This window comes from Macrotis lagotis, chromosome X, assembly GCF_037893015.1.
Source record: "Macrotis lagotis isolate mMagLag1 chromosome X, bilby.v1.9.chrom.fasta, whole genome shotgun sequence".
Classification (NCBI taxonomy): domain Eukaryota; kingdom Metazoa; phylum Chordata; class Mammalia; order Peramelemorphia; family Peramelidae; genus Macrotis; species Macrotis lagotis.
The window spans coordinates 558620626-558635522 of record NC_133666.1 but is presented as its reverse complement, the minus strand read 5'-3'; positions in this window follow the sequence as shown (position 1 = coordinate 558635522).

Below are 14897 nucleotides of genomic sequence, written 5' to 3'. Positions count from 1 at the left end.
CAGGATGAAAGTTAAAATATGAGAAATTTAAATACTTGAATGCTATTCATGTTCCACCTGAATTTTCTAATAGGCTACATGTCCTTTGTTTCCATTTTATTTTAATTAATCCTTGTGACATTTTGGGAAATGCAATGTGTGGTGGAAAGAACTGCATTTTTGTTTTGTTTTAAGCATTTTTTTCTCCCCCACTACCCAAATGAAAAGGAATTGAAAACAATGTAACATTTGCATACATAACCACGCAAAATAAACTCCCATGTTCACTTTCAAAAATGTGTTATTTTGCATTTTGAATCCATTTTCTCCAACAGGAGGTAATGGCAACAATCTCAGTTCTCTGGATTCATGTCATTATATTGGATCATTCAAAGTTGTTTGTCTTTAGAGTATTAATTGTGTTGTTTGTCTTTAGAGTATTAACTGTATACATGGTTTTGGTTCTGCTCACATCACATTCATTCATACAAGTTTTTCCAGATTTCTTTGAAACCTTTTTTTTAACTTTTATGATACAATAACATAATTAGCCATTCTCCAACTTATGAATATCCCTAGTTCCAGTTATTTGCTACTTGATTATACATAATATGTGTATATTTTACATGTGGGTCCTTTTCTTTAATATCTTTGAGGTATATAGATCTAGAGATAAAAACTAGGTCGAATGGTGTTGTGTGTGTGTTTATTTAGCATAGTTCCAAATTGCTTTTCAAAATGGCTAGACAAAATTAGTAACTCCTCCACCAAGATTGTATTATTAGTATGCCTCTTCTTGCTATTACTATAACATTTACCTTTTTTTTGGTCATCTTTATGGGTACAAGATGGAACCTCAGAATTGTTTGTTTGCATTTCTTGGGGATATGGATTATTTTTTCATTTGGTTGATAATACTCAAAGGAAATTAGTCAAACTAATTCCTATCCCTTAACCATTTAGCAACTGAGCAATGAGTCTTATAAATCTGGATCATCTTAGATAGTTTAGAAAAACTTGCAGAGGTTTGGGGTTTTTTCCCCCTCAATTTTTAAAATTAAAATCTTACCAACTGTGAAACCTCTACACTTGTTCCTTATAAACTCTTCCTCTAGTCAAAGATTAAGGTCATTTTCTTGTCATTTTGCTTCTCTTCAAACTAGTCAGAAATATTCTGCTGTTGCCATGTTCTCTTGGGAATCCAAAGGGTTCAATTTATCCTTCAGGGGTTAATTCCTTTTCTTTTATCTTGTAATATTTATTGTTTGGATCAATTTAAGTTATCTGAAGGCCATGTTCCTTATCTTCCTTGTTAGGTTTATATCTTAACAGTGCTCCAGGTCTTTAATTGAATTTTCTTTTAAGACCTTTGGAATTTTGGTCCTCTTCCCTATCATTCACTTTCTCCTTCCTCTTTATGGTGATTTTCCCAGACTTGATCTTTCCTCCAATGCTGAGGAATTTACATTTCACCAGTCCCAGTTTCTGCTCCTATTGATTTTCTGGGAAACAAGTGGCCACAGCTAGTTGGCAGTCCCCTCAAGGCATCTAGAGTCAGGAGCCTAGAATCAGGAAGAGCAGAGTTCAAATACAGCCACAACCCTTTGCCATAACCTATTTGCCTCAGTTTCCTCAGCTGTAAAATGAGAATACTAATAGACCTACCTCCTAGGGTTATTGTAAAAAATCAAATGGGATCATTGTAAAGGGCTTACCATAGTCCCTTTATCTCTTGCACATGAATTCTAAGTTTGGAAAAAAATATGAGGTTGGAAATTGTGCTTAGTCTTGTATCTTGTTTAATCATGTTTCCAGAGAGCAATTTTTGACACAGTTCTTATCTGTAGATTTATCAAACATTGTTAGGTTCATTTATTTGATATGGACCTAATTTGTTCAGTACCAAATCGTAATTTGACTTTTAAATCTAAGGATTTGACCTTGGGCAACTAAATCATTTAACCTCATGTCTGCAAAAGAATGAGTTTGGATGAACTTTTAAGACCTAGCCAAGGCTCTTAATTTTAATAGCCTTCTGTTTAACTTCTCCAAAGAGTAGGATTTATTAATCTTGAGTTCATGGATTCCAAGTAGTCCATGTATAAGCTTCAGTGGTTCTATGAGCCTGGGTAGGGAAAAGCATGTCTAAATGATATTACACACACACACACACACACACACACACACACAAAACAGACATTCTGAGTCCAAAGAGTAGGATTTATTCATCTTGGGTTCATGGATTCCAAGTAGTCCATGTATAAGCTTCAGTGGTTCTATGAGCTTGGGTAGGGAAAAGCATGTCTAAATGATATTACACACACACATAACAGACATTCTGAGTAGGGGTCCACAGGAAGAAAGGAAATAAGCATGTATTTAGTACCAAGTGTTAAATATTTTACAAATCATAGCCAACACCATAGGAGATGGGACCTATTATACATTCCCATTTTACAGTTTAAGCTGAAGCAAATAAAGGTCAATTTTTGGGGGGGTCACTCCTTATGAGAGGTCAGAGTTGAATTCATCAGATTGCTAAATAGGTTAAGAAGTGCCTAAGTTTCAACTTATTTTTTTCTGACTTAGGACAAAGTACTTAGGACAGTTAACTTTGTTCTAGAACCCTATATTTGTTACTATACCTTGACATGTTTTTGTTTGCAATTCCCAAGTGGCTAAGTTAAGCTATTTAAGCAGTTGGGATTTTTTGAAGATAAAAGATTCATACTTTTGCATTTATTTTCAAAGGGATCTGAGATCTTATAAATACAGGCATTTTAACAGATCACAGCTTTTCAGTTCCACAAATCCATTTTTAAAATTTTGTCTTTAGTTTTTGCCAGGCAATGGGGTTAAGTGGCTTGCCCAAGGCCACACAGCTAGGTAATTATTTTAAAATTTTGTCTTTAAAAACAAGAGTACCAATGGAATGTGTGTGTACCTTTTTTTGATAATATGTTCACATCTTCCATGTGCCTCTTTGAATGATCCTTTAATTTTTTGGATACAGTATTTCAGAATTAAACAGACACTGTTCTAAGTTGCCCTAGCATTTCAAGGAAAAAATGAAAATACTCTGCCCTCAAGAAACATAACATTCTAATATGGTAACACATAGATAGATATATACAAGATACACACAAACACACACAGAAGATAACCTAGGGGGCAAAATGTGCTGAAAGGGTCATTGTAGCAAAGTATTGAAGTAAACCAGAGTTACTCAAAACATTCCAGGGAAGTGGACAGTCAGTGCAAAAGAGGACAAGTTCAGACTTACGGAATACTTAAGAGAGAATTTGGTGTAAGGATACACAATAAGATAGAGGCCAGGTTATAAAGAGCTTTAAATACAAAAATCTATTAGTGTATATTTAATCATAGAGGTAATAACCACAGATGAGTATGAGGAGATAAAGGAGATCAAATGAGGTGAAAAGTTGGATCTGGGAGTTGACCAGGGGAGGGGGGGTTGGCAGTGGCGGCAGACGTTTAGGGACATAGGGAAGACTGAGGTGACAACCAATATGGAGTGAGAGGAGTTTGAACCAGAATGCCTGAGGATGGTTGTGCCCTAAACTATTAATGGAAAGTCTGAAAGATGGGTGGCTCAAAGTACATGACTAATACATGCTTATTGACCACCTAGCACTGAATTTGAGGAGTGATCACAACAATATGGTAGTCCTCTATAGGGTGAAAGGAGGAAAGAAAAAATAATTACATAATTTTTTTATATTTAAAAGGAATAGTTGCATGGAATAGATTTGCAGTTTAATGTGCAATATCTTGCCAAGTTATGTTGTAGAAATGCCTGTTTTATTCTACAAATTAAAGATTTATAAGTGAATGGGCACCCAAGTAGGAAAGCCAAGAGAATAAGGTCCAAATTCCCAATGAGAAGAGTATCCAGAAAGAGGTGGTTAATATTTCTTAATTTGGTAAAGAAGTCATGAAAGATGAGTACTAAGAAAATTTCATTGGACTTCCTGATCACTTGAGAAGGAAGGGAAGGCATTGATGTAGATAACTTTTTTTAGTTTAGCATTGAATGAGGAAAGAGCTAGTAGAGATGGTAGAATCTGTTGAAGGTGTTTTCAGAGTAAAGGCAGTCTTAGGCATATTTTTAGGCTTCAGGAAAAGAATATAATGAAATGGAGACTAGAGAGAAAAAAGGATATGATTAATGTGAATATGTTCAAGAGGGGAGTGGATGAGATCAAGGGTCAATCTTGGCAAGAAAGGCCACCTCTATAGTGGGTGAAAAGATGGAAATGATGTATAAACATTTATAGTATGTTTCATCATCAAAGAATAGCTGATCTTTTTTTAATATTTAAATATTCTATTTTTTCAACCACACAATGGTAGTTTTCAAGAATCATTTTTTTTGCAAGGTTTTGATTTTTACATTTTTCTTCCTCTCCAACAGAAAGCAATCTAATATAGGCTATACATGCATAACTGTGCATTTTTTATCTTAATGACATAGGTCTGAATATACTTAGGGGGAGGTGGAAATTGAGGTGCAAAAATATTAAGTTGTCTTCAAGTGAGAGTTTTGATTGGGAGATGGAATGCTGTGAAAACTTGAGAGAAGTGGCACAGCCCCTGTGGTGGATAGGATCAAAAACTGATTAGTAGTAGGATTGCTTTGCTTTGGTAATTAGCATGGTTTTGTGGACTATATAGATGGTTTTTGTCTGTTGGACAAAAGGAGGCAGGTGATAGGAATTATGATGGATTGGTATTTGGAAAGCAGTAATGATAAGACAAAGAACAAGGGTTCAAGAATAGATGTGGTAATGTTGAAATGATTGACCAAGGCATCTAGATTGGGAAGGATTTTAGAGTATAGCCAGGGGTGATGGCAAGAAGTTTAGAGTAAAGGAACTTTGTAATTCCCTAAAAGCCCACTTTTTTCTATTTCAATATTACACCCAGTTCATTGTCTTATTATGTAGTAACTCTTCAAGATTCATTCATGCACACGAGTCCACATTCCTAGTGCCTTTAATATGAAGAATTAGATGTAAAAGAAATCATTGTATTCAACTCTTTCAAATGATGCAATTTTAAGGTGCTAGGGAACATTTTGCTTTATAAAAATCCAATCCTTTTTTATATTCCCAAAAAGAGAATCTAGCTGAAAGAAAAACAGGAAAGATGGGAAAGATCTGTAAAAAATTTTATAGCAGACTTTTCATTATCAGGGACTTTTAAAAAGAATTTTCCCCATTTGGATTAACATTATTGTCCTGGATATATTTCTTGAGGATGTGAAAATAGGATGGTAAAAAGCAGCTGAACTAAAAAAATATACAAAAGTATGCTAAAGGCAATATAGTTATGAGGGCATCAGGGTACTGTGTCCCAAGGTATCTATCTGAAGGAGGGGAAGATAGTACAGTCATGAAAACTTGAACCTTATTAACAAAAAAGCAAAGGCACTAATAACTGTCAGCTCATATGTCACATTTTTATGTGAATAACGTATGCACATCAAGAGTACTGGTACCATTCTTTTCATATTTTTCTTTATCAGACCTATGATTTCAGTAGTGTAGGGTTGTTCCCTCTTAATTTGCTGACTTAGAAAGTTGCTTGAAGCACTAAAAAGTTGTGACTTGCTCAGTGGCACAATATTTGTCATAGGCAGGGCTTGAATCTAGATCTTTCTCTTAAAACCAGTTGTCTTATCCACAGGTGTTATACTGCCTATATTAAAACTTCATCATATCCATTATACCAGGCTTTCAAGGTTTTCCTGGATCTTGGTCTTTTTTTGGGGGGGGGGGGTTATCAATTAATGCCTTGGTTTTCTTAACCAGGCTTATTTTCATGTGGCAATATGAAAAAATATCAGTTTTCATAATTTCAATCAGATCCAAGGACAAAAGTCCTGTCACCTTCCCACCAATCATCCCCTTCTAGGTTGACTTGGATCCATTAAATTATCATTCTCATTTGGCTACTCAATCCATTCTGAATTTACCTTTCATTCAATCCAAATTTTTCCAAGAATAGGATGAGAAGTTTTTAATCCTTGCTGAAACTTAAGTATGTCTATGGCTTTCTCACCTAATCATAGCACTGTCAGAAGATATAATGTCGGTCTGGTATGACTTATTTCTTATTTTTATTTAATTTTTAAAAATTATTTACTTAAGAGATATATTATTTTTGTATATTCAGATAGGTCCCATTCCCTCTCCCTTACCAATGAGCTATACCTCTCAAGATTTTTAAAAGAGGAAAAGAATTTAAAAAATCCAACATAAACTGTATATATATATATATATATATATAATATATATATACATAATTTACACATGTGTGAATATAGATATAGATATGTATATATAGATAGATAGATAGATATTCATTGGTTCACACTTTTAGTCATCCCACTAATACAAAGAAAAGAGGAAGCTGCATTTTCTCTATTCTTCTCTGGGCAAAGTTTGATTAATTGAACTATTCAATTTGGGGGTTTTTGTTGTACTCATTGTTCAACATTGTATTTTCCTTGTTCTGTGTATTTTTCAGTTCATATAAGTCATGCTGTTTTCTCTGAATTCATATTTATTACAATAGAAATATTCCATTATATTCATGTACCACAATTGTTTGCTGGCGTAACTTCTTAATTATGCTGAATGATAGAGTGATGCCATTTCCTTTTTAAATGTCCCCAAACCACCTCTTTGATGACTTTTAACTTTACTGGGTAAAGAGCTTACTGGCTTATAAAGAATCCACTTTGACAAACATTGTACCAATTTTCAAAAAAAGGACAATCTCTAGCTCTAGCAGGTCTTCCACTCCAAGATTCCACAAAAAGTACCTAGCAATTAATATGTGCAAGTTACTTTTTTTTAAATGTTTTTTGCAAGGCAAATGGGGTTAAGTGGCTTGCCCAAGGCCACACAGCTAGGTAATTATTAAGTGTCTGAGACTGGATTTGAACCAGGTACTCCTGACTCCAGGGCTGGTGCTTTATCCACTGTGCCACCTAGCTGCCCCAGTAAGTTACTTTTTAAAAATATAGTAGGATGTGACTTACTGTAAAATGTTTCTCACCATTTCTTTGCTTATCTTAAAATTCACTTCCCTGGTTCCCATTTTTGTTTTGTACTTCCATTCTTGAGAACCGCCCATTGTTTACAGATCTTTTTGAGTTCTAGACAATTGGAAAATCATACCCATAAATTCCTTGAAATCTTCCCTTCTAAAGTCTTGTGCCTCACATTGTTTTTGTTTAATTGTTCAGTGGTATTTGATTCTTCTTGAACCTATTTGGGGTTTTCTTGGTAAGATACTAGAATGATTTATCATTTCCTTTTCCAGCTCATTTTACAGATGAGGAAACTAAGGCAAACAGGATAATGTGACTTGCCCAGAGTCACATAGTAAATGTCGGAGTTAAAATTTGAACTCGGGTTTTCTTGACTCCAGACCCGATGCTCTATTGAGCACCACCTCACTGCCTTTGAGGCCACGTTATTCTCAGCCTAAAATTAGTATGCTTCTTTAACTCGGAGTGTTCTTCTTTCCATTAAAGAGATCAGAGGCCTAACCCAACTATACATCCCTGTTCCCACGCCCATTTATATAGTGCCTTTGGGTTTACAAAGAATTTTCTCCACATCCATATTGTAAATGAAATAGAAAAGTCATAATTTAAGATGAAATTATCAACACAAATCAAGAATTTCTCAGTTGCTCTCCTTTTTTGCCAGGAGTAATATATATTAGAAGTTAAAAATCCCCCTTTAACTATTATCTGTGTGCTAATATCATGATTATCTTACAAGTGCTCTTTGTGGTCAGGCAATCTATAGTATAATCTCCCTGACCACCACCCCTCAACCTCCCCAGCACTCGTAAGACAATTTTCTTTGTTGTCTCTCTCACTTCATATTCTTACCCACATACTCAGCTATGCATCTTAACTCAGGTTCATGGATTTCCACATAGGACTATACCTTTTTTATATATTCTATCTCTCCATTGTTTATCTAGTGTATTCCTTTTGTACAAGCAATATCTCACCTGAGGTTAGGTAAGTATTTTTTGGAAACTTTAATGTTCTATAAATACAAGTTTTATTGCCATATTCCAGCAAAATGTTCCATGTTACCATGTCTCAGGACTCCTCTGAGACCACTGTTAATTCCTTGCATTAAGATTGCTAGCTCCCTTTCTTTGTTGCACAAAGTATATGCACAGGCATATGGATATGATAGAATTTTTAGAAAATAAAACTTCATAACAATTTAGACAATATTTGATACTTGAAAAGTTTAAAATATCTTTCAATTACACAGCATTTTATTAAATACCTGGGCACTTAAGAAAAAGACAAAAACAAAACAAATTGTGCCATCAAGGAACTTAAATTCTACCAGCAAACATTATTACAGGTTTTTACCTTCTTCCTTCTTTTTGTCTCTCTTCCTTAATAGCATTTATATTGAAATGTATTATTTCTTGTTGCATTTATTAAAGAGTAACATTTCTTGTTTTAATATTAAAAAAATTAATTTGTGACCCTGAATAAAAAATCCCTGCTCCCTAAGTCAATCTATTTCAAAACAAATAAAATATTCTTAAACATTTTCAGAGAAAATGATTGCAATACTTTATAGCCTGTTCTAGTGCATACTACAAATTAATGAGTAGGTGTATCATCTTCTTTTTAATCTCTGACTTAAATTCTGTATATTTATTCAATTTTTGAAAAAAAATGACAAGTGATCAGTTTCAACAATGTGGAAAAGAAGAAAACCAAATATTGCACGACAATTTTATCTCTAAGGAGAATTAGTAAATGTAAATGGCAGGTGGATTATGTTGATTGAGGGGAGAGTTCTTAACAGGTTCATAAATCAGGATTTTATATCTCAAGGATAATTTTGTTTTTGTTTTTGTACGAAAAGTGGGATTGGATGACTTGTCCAAGGTCATATAACTAATATCAAGTCTCTGAGGAGGGGCCTCTTGACTCCAGAGCTGGTATTATATTTCTTGACCTGTAAATTTTAGGTTATGAGAGCTATTCAATATTGTATAACTTGAGTAAGAGTAAGCCTTTGTAATTTTATTTTGAAACACTTCTTTCCCCATTAGATTTTCCTTCTTAATTTTACCTAGGTTTACCATTGAGAATTACTGTAATTTGCATTCTCTGAGGCCATTATTATAAGAAGAGACAACTTCGTAAAATACTGAGCAGCAGAAGGAAATTAACCTGAAGTTTAAAAATTGCCAAAAATAACTTGATAATAGTAAAGACTTGGGTTGTAAGAAGTACTTAGTTTTCATTTCCACACCAGTTATATGGCATAAAAGAAAGGAATCTGTTTCTTTCAGACAGGTTGATGTACAAAAGGGAAAATGGGGAAACCATAAATTAGAAAAGGGATTTGTTGTGGGTTAACTGGCAAAAACTAAGCCTGAGATTAGGTATAGAATTGACATGGCCTTATGTGCTAGCAAAAATGGTACTTGAACACCCAAATAAGGACAGGAGAAAATAAGGCTGGGGTCACTGAATTGAGGGGAGTGGGAGATGAATCAGAAGTGGAGACTCGTGGGAAAATAAGGCACTAAGGAGAGGTTGTAACCTCTAGAAATCAGCCAATGAGGTACCGGGGGAGGGAATAAAAGGCAGTATTTTAGTTTTTCTAGGGTGTGCCCATCTTTGGGTCAACCATTGTTGCAGGAACATTATTATAAAGGATGATCCTCTGCTTCACTAATGGGTGTCCGGAGTTCTCGGTAAGGGACTTGTTTCTTATAGATGGGGGATCCAAACATCCTGAGAAAGGGGTGACCATCTGTGAAAGATAGAAAGCCGAGACCCCTTGATTTCAATGGTTTTGTGTATTGTGTTGCTGCTTGATGACCTTCACAGATAGCAGGACCATGTGAACCAAAAGATGAAGGAAAATAAAAAGGGAAAGCAACTCTGTGCACAAAGTGAGGAAAGAGGACATTAGGTATTTCCTTTAGTGACTGGGTCATCCCAATGAGGCTCTAAGGCTGAGTGCATAACTGAGATGCAGAAAATCTTGGACAAAGCCAAGACACAGGATGGGGAATAAGAATGTGAAACTTAAAGAGAAGTAAAGGGGGATAATGGAGGTACTCCTTTAGACATTCTTCCAGACAATACCTTAGGGAAGATGTTGAAATATTAGGAAGATACAACTTGTATAAGGCAGAAAGTAATGTGAAAAGGTTTTTTTGTAGATAATTTATCAGAATTCAACTAAAATATGAATAGTTTCTGAAAGTTTTTGTAATTTAATAAATACGTGTGTATGCTATGAAATCTTTCTGGAAATGTGAAACACAGATTTGAATTGGTTTGAATTGTGCTCATGTTTGGAGGAGTTGGAATCTTAGCATCACAAAGTGAGCACTATAATTTAAAAGGATAAATTTTTTATCTAAAACTCTATTTGATAATATTTGAGAAAAATAAGATCCATGGGCAAACTGAGTTCATTTCTAACCCAGACTAAATGAAATGAAAGTTATAAAAGGTGAATTACTCCTTTTATGCGTTTGGGTTTTGTGATTTAAGTGTTTTAAAAAGCTAACATTAATAAGCTATAGTCAATTACCATCTAATTTAGGATGTCATTTTTAAGATTTCAGGGCTTAGCTTCTTGTTAGAGCATTTTAAATAGTATAAACAATTTGGCCTGTCAGAAATTGCAAAGATAATTTTTCTTTGGATATCAAGGTAGTAAATTGGATTTAAATTAGGAGAAAAGATTTGAGATAAATATCAATTAGGAAGCTTTCTGAACCAGCACACTTGCTTTAGCAGCAAAGCCAGTTGGTTTGATTTCAGAAAGAAAAAATTTAGTCCTGAAGGGAAAAGGAACAGGACTATAGAAATTAAGAAATGTATTAAAGCTATAATATTGATTTTTAATTAATAGCTATAAAGATGGAATGATCTTTTGTGCAATACTAAAAATAAGTAGGCAAAATTGTGATCATGGTATTTTGAGTGTCCTAAATGATATATTAAGAAATATTGGTAATTGTAACAGCTAGAATTCTCAGTAAAGGACAGATTCTCAAATTAACTAAACTAAATTTGGGAATTTAAAATTTGTACTATTAACCACAAACACTGTTTCTGACCTACACTATGACCCTTACTGGGTTTTCTCTGACCAGACTTTAATTGAATTGATCTCAAAGGAATTTAAACCAGATTGCTAATTCTTTAGGGTGACCAGAGATACCACTTGTACATTTCTATAGTAGCATAGGCCACTGTATGGCTACTAGAGACTTTTTGTAGTTATTAAAAATGAGGGGGTGAGAGACCTGGAACTCTTTGAAAGAAAAATCTCCCTGGGTTTTAAAAAAAATTAGGAATTTAGTAAAACAAGTCCTTAAAAGTAGAGTATGGAATTCTTCTATTATAGCTTTTGTACAAAAATAATGCTAAATTCAAGTTTGTAGTAGTAGTAGTAGTATTATTATATTAGGTATCTTGACAGTTTCTAAGTGGTTTTTAAGTTATCTGATTTGTAAAAGGAAATGTGAGAAACCATTCCCCTGGGTCATAGTGAAAGAACATTTGACTATATATTGTAATACTTATTATAAAACAAAAATGCGATTTTTTTATTTTTCCTTTAATTAAATATAACTAATTCATAACTCTCCAATATTTTTGAGACAATTTTCTGAAAGGAAATCTGGGTGGGCATGTGACAAAATTTAAGCATCATTTTGGTAATTTTAATTAATTGCTAACAAATGGGTTAACCATGTGCTGTAACTCTTTAAAGCCTATATTTGAAAGGAATTTGTATTAAGGTTATTTATCTATGTGAAAATTTATAAATTTACTAATTTGAGTTATTGGAGAAATGTAGTAGAGGAAATTTTGACAGGGAAATATATTTTTAATTAAATTATTCCCTCAGCACTGACCATATATTTTATCCTTGCTTAAGGTAATAAATACCCCTACCCCCCATCCCATTTTTCAAGTTTTTCCTCTCCCTGACAAGGACTTCCCCTGGCACAAGGCAAGCCCTATCAACAAAACAACCTCATCTACATGTCCTTATTTACCTCATCTTTGAACTGAATTACTGGGGATTATTTTGAGAGTTTTACAAGGGGAAGATAATAGAAAGTCTAACCCTGTTGCAAGAATAAAATTCTGACAAAATCCTTGTACAGAAAGCGGGAGTAATTATATAATTTGTCTTGTTCTAAGGATATACTTATATAAGTTGTCTGGTAAAATTTTGTAATAATAGAAGTACTTAATAAAGGTATTTTCCCCCTCTGGATTAGAAGGGGAAAGTGATACTTGGTATTAAAAATTTTCAATTATAAATTAATTCATTGCAACCCTTTATATTTTCATTGTGTTGCTGCTTTGATGCAGATTTTATTTTGACTTAGCTGAAGATATTGATAACAATCTTTCTGCTCTCAACAACTTTGAATCCCCTTTGATCAAGCATATACCTCTCTATTTTTCAAGTTGGTAAAAGTAGAAATTTACTATTTCTGAAACATTTTGTCATTGGATAGAAGCATTTAAAGTTACTGTAATAATTGCAAGTAGAAAGAATTTTGCTGTTTTGATCTAAAATTGTTGCCATTCCATGGCATAAAGCAAGAATTATATAGGTATTTTGAAATTATCATATAAATTCCTTTTGAAAGTCACCTAAAATGTTCTAATTATTTTAAAAAGGATTCTGAGGGCGGCTAGGTGGCGTAGTGGATAAAGCACCAGCCTTGGAGTCTGGGTTCAAATCCGGTCTCAGACACTTAATAATTACCTAGCTGTGTGGCCTTGGGCAAGCCACTTAACCCCATTTGCCTTGCAACAACCTAATAAAATAAAATAAAATAAAAAATAAAAGGATTCTGGAAGCTATGGTTTGTTGTTCATGTTTTATTTAAACATGGATAAAAATAATTCGTGATAATCTCTTGTTATGCCAATAGGAGATTCAATCTTTAATGTCCCTAGTGGAAGAATGACCCTAAAATAATGAAGGTATATTGAAATCAAGAAGCTATGACAGATTCTAAGAATAGAAATAGGATATAGGGGCACAAATACTTGGGTAGAATGGATAAAATGTATTATTAACAGCTTAAACAAGGGCAACTAGGTGGTGCAGTGGATAGAGCACCAGTCTTAGAATCAGGAGGGCCTGAGTTCAAATCCTAATTCAGAGACTTAATATATCCCTAGCTGTGTGATCTTGGCAAGTCACTTAACCCCATTGTCTTACCAAAAAAAAGAATTTAAAGTAACCCCTGCTAGTGCCTCAGGTTGAGGCTGACCAATGACCCAGATAGTCCCATTCCATTGGGTTGGATTAAAAACAAATAGAGAATGAGGTGTATGGTCATATTATATCAGGATAAAAGTGAATGAGGAAGAGACATCTGTAAAACTTTTCACTGCTGTTCTCAGCCCTAAGGATCAGAAATGTTGGAATATTTCTTGCCTGTTCCATGGTTACTGGGAATCACACAGCCTGCCTCTCACAACAGTGTGTGAATGCCAGAGATCTGGGAGAACTGAAGACTGTGGAATGTGACTGAGGACAGATTGTGGTGGTATACTTAGGCAACGTTTTAAGATCTACACTTCCCTCAGATTGGAAAGGCACCTGTGCAGCAATACAGTTGGTCATACCAACTTGGAATGGAGAGAGAACCAAAAGAATGGTGTGCCATAGGGATACCAAGGGCAGTACCAAAGGAATAGAAAGCAATCAGGATTTGAATCCTCCCAATTCTGATAGGTGACTATTAACAAAAATGTGGATTGGATTAATTATAAGTATTATAAGCAACTGAAGTTTATTAACTCTACCAGGGACACCAAGGAATAGCCTGTCAACTTGATGTCCCAAGCTAAATGGTATAAGAGAATAGAATGGCTCTGGATATGATGTTGGCAGAAAAGGGGTGTCTGCATTGTGATAGGTGGCAGCTGTTACACTTTCATCCCTAACAATATCTCTAAAATAATTCTTTGATAGTTGATTGGAATGTCACTTAATAAGTAAATTAATTTAAGTAATATTGTCACATTTATTATATTGGTTTGACCTGCCATGAACATTTTATAGTTTTTTAAAGTTTGTATTTCTTAGGTATTTAAGTCTATATTTCTGTGTTTTATAGTTGTATTTATAAAATTGCTGAGTGTCTCAATAGGTAGAATTCCAATAGTTTTTCATTTATGTAGTTATCTTTTCTGGAATTTATATCTGATGATTAGAAATATTAATGGTTCATATGGGTTTATTTTATATTCTGCATCTTTGCTGAAGTTGTTTCTCTTAATTCTTGTAATTCTATTAATCTATTGTTTCTATGAATTTTTAGTTGATGCTTTAGGATTCTGTGAGTTGGTTGCTTTCTTTCCTTTTTACTTATACTTTTCTCAACTTTTTTGTTTTATTACTATAGCTGGCATTTCTAGAACTGTATTAAATAATAGTGTTGGTATTGGACAACCTTCCTTTAGCCAGACCTTATTGGAAAGGAAGCGCCTATCTTTTCTCTATTTTTTATAGAAATCTGGTTTCTCCCTGATGACAAAACTTCCCTGACTATCCTTTCCAGGACAGGTTACACCTTTCCTCATTCTTCTTGGCTCACTGGTTGGGTAGGGGAGGATGAAATACTCCTTGATTCATATTGCCACTTCTATGCTCTTACCTTTCCTCTATCACTCAGTAACCTCTCTTTTGTTGAGGTTCATGTTATTCATATTTGCCGTCCAATCAAAATCTTGATAACTACAGAACCATCATATTACACCCTTCATTCTTCAATGAATTTTATACCTGACTTAGTTTTTCTCTTCTCCCCAAATTCTTCCATTATAC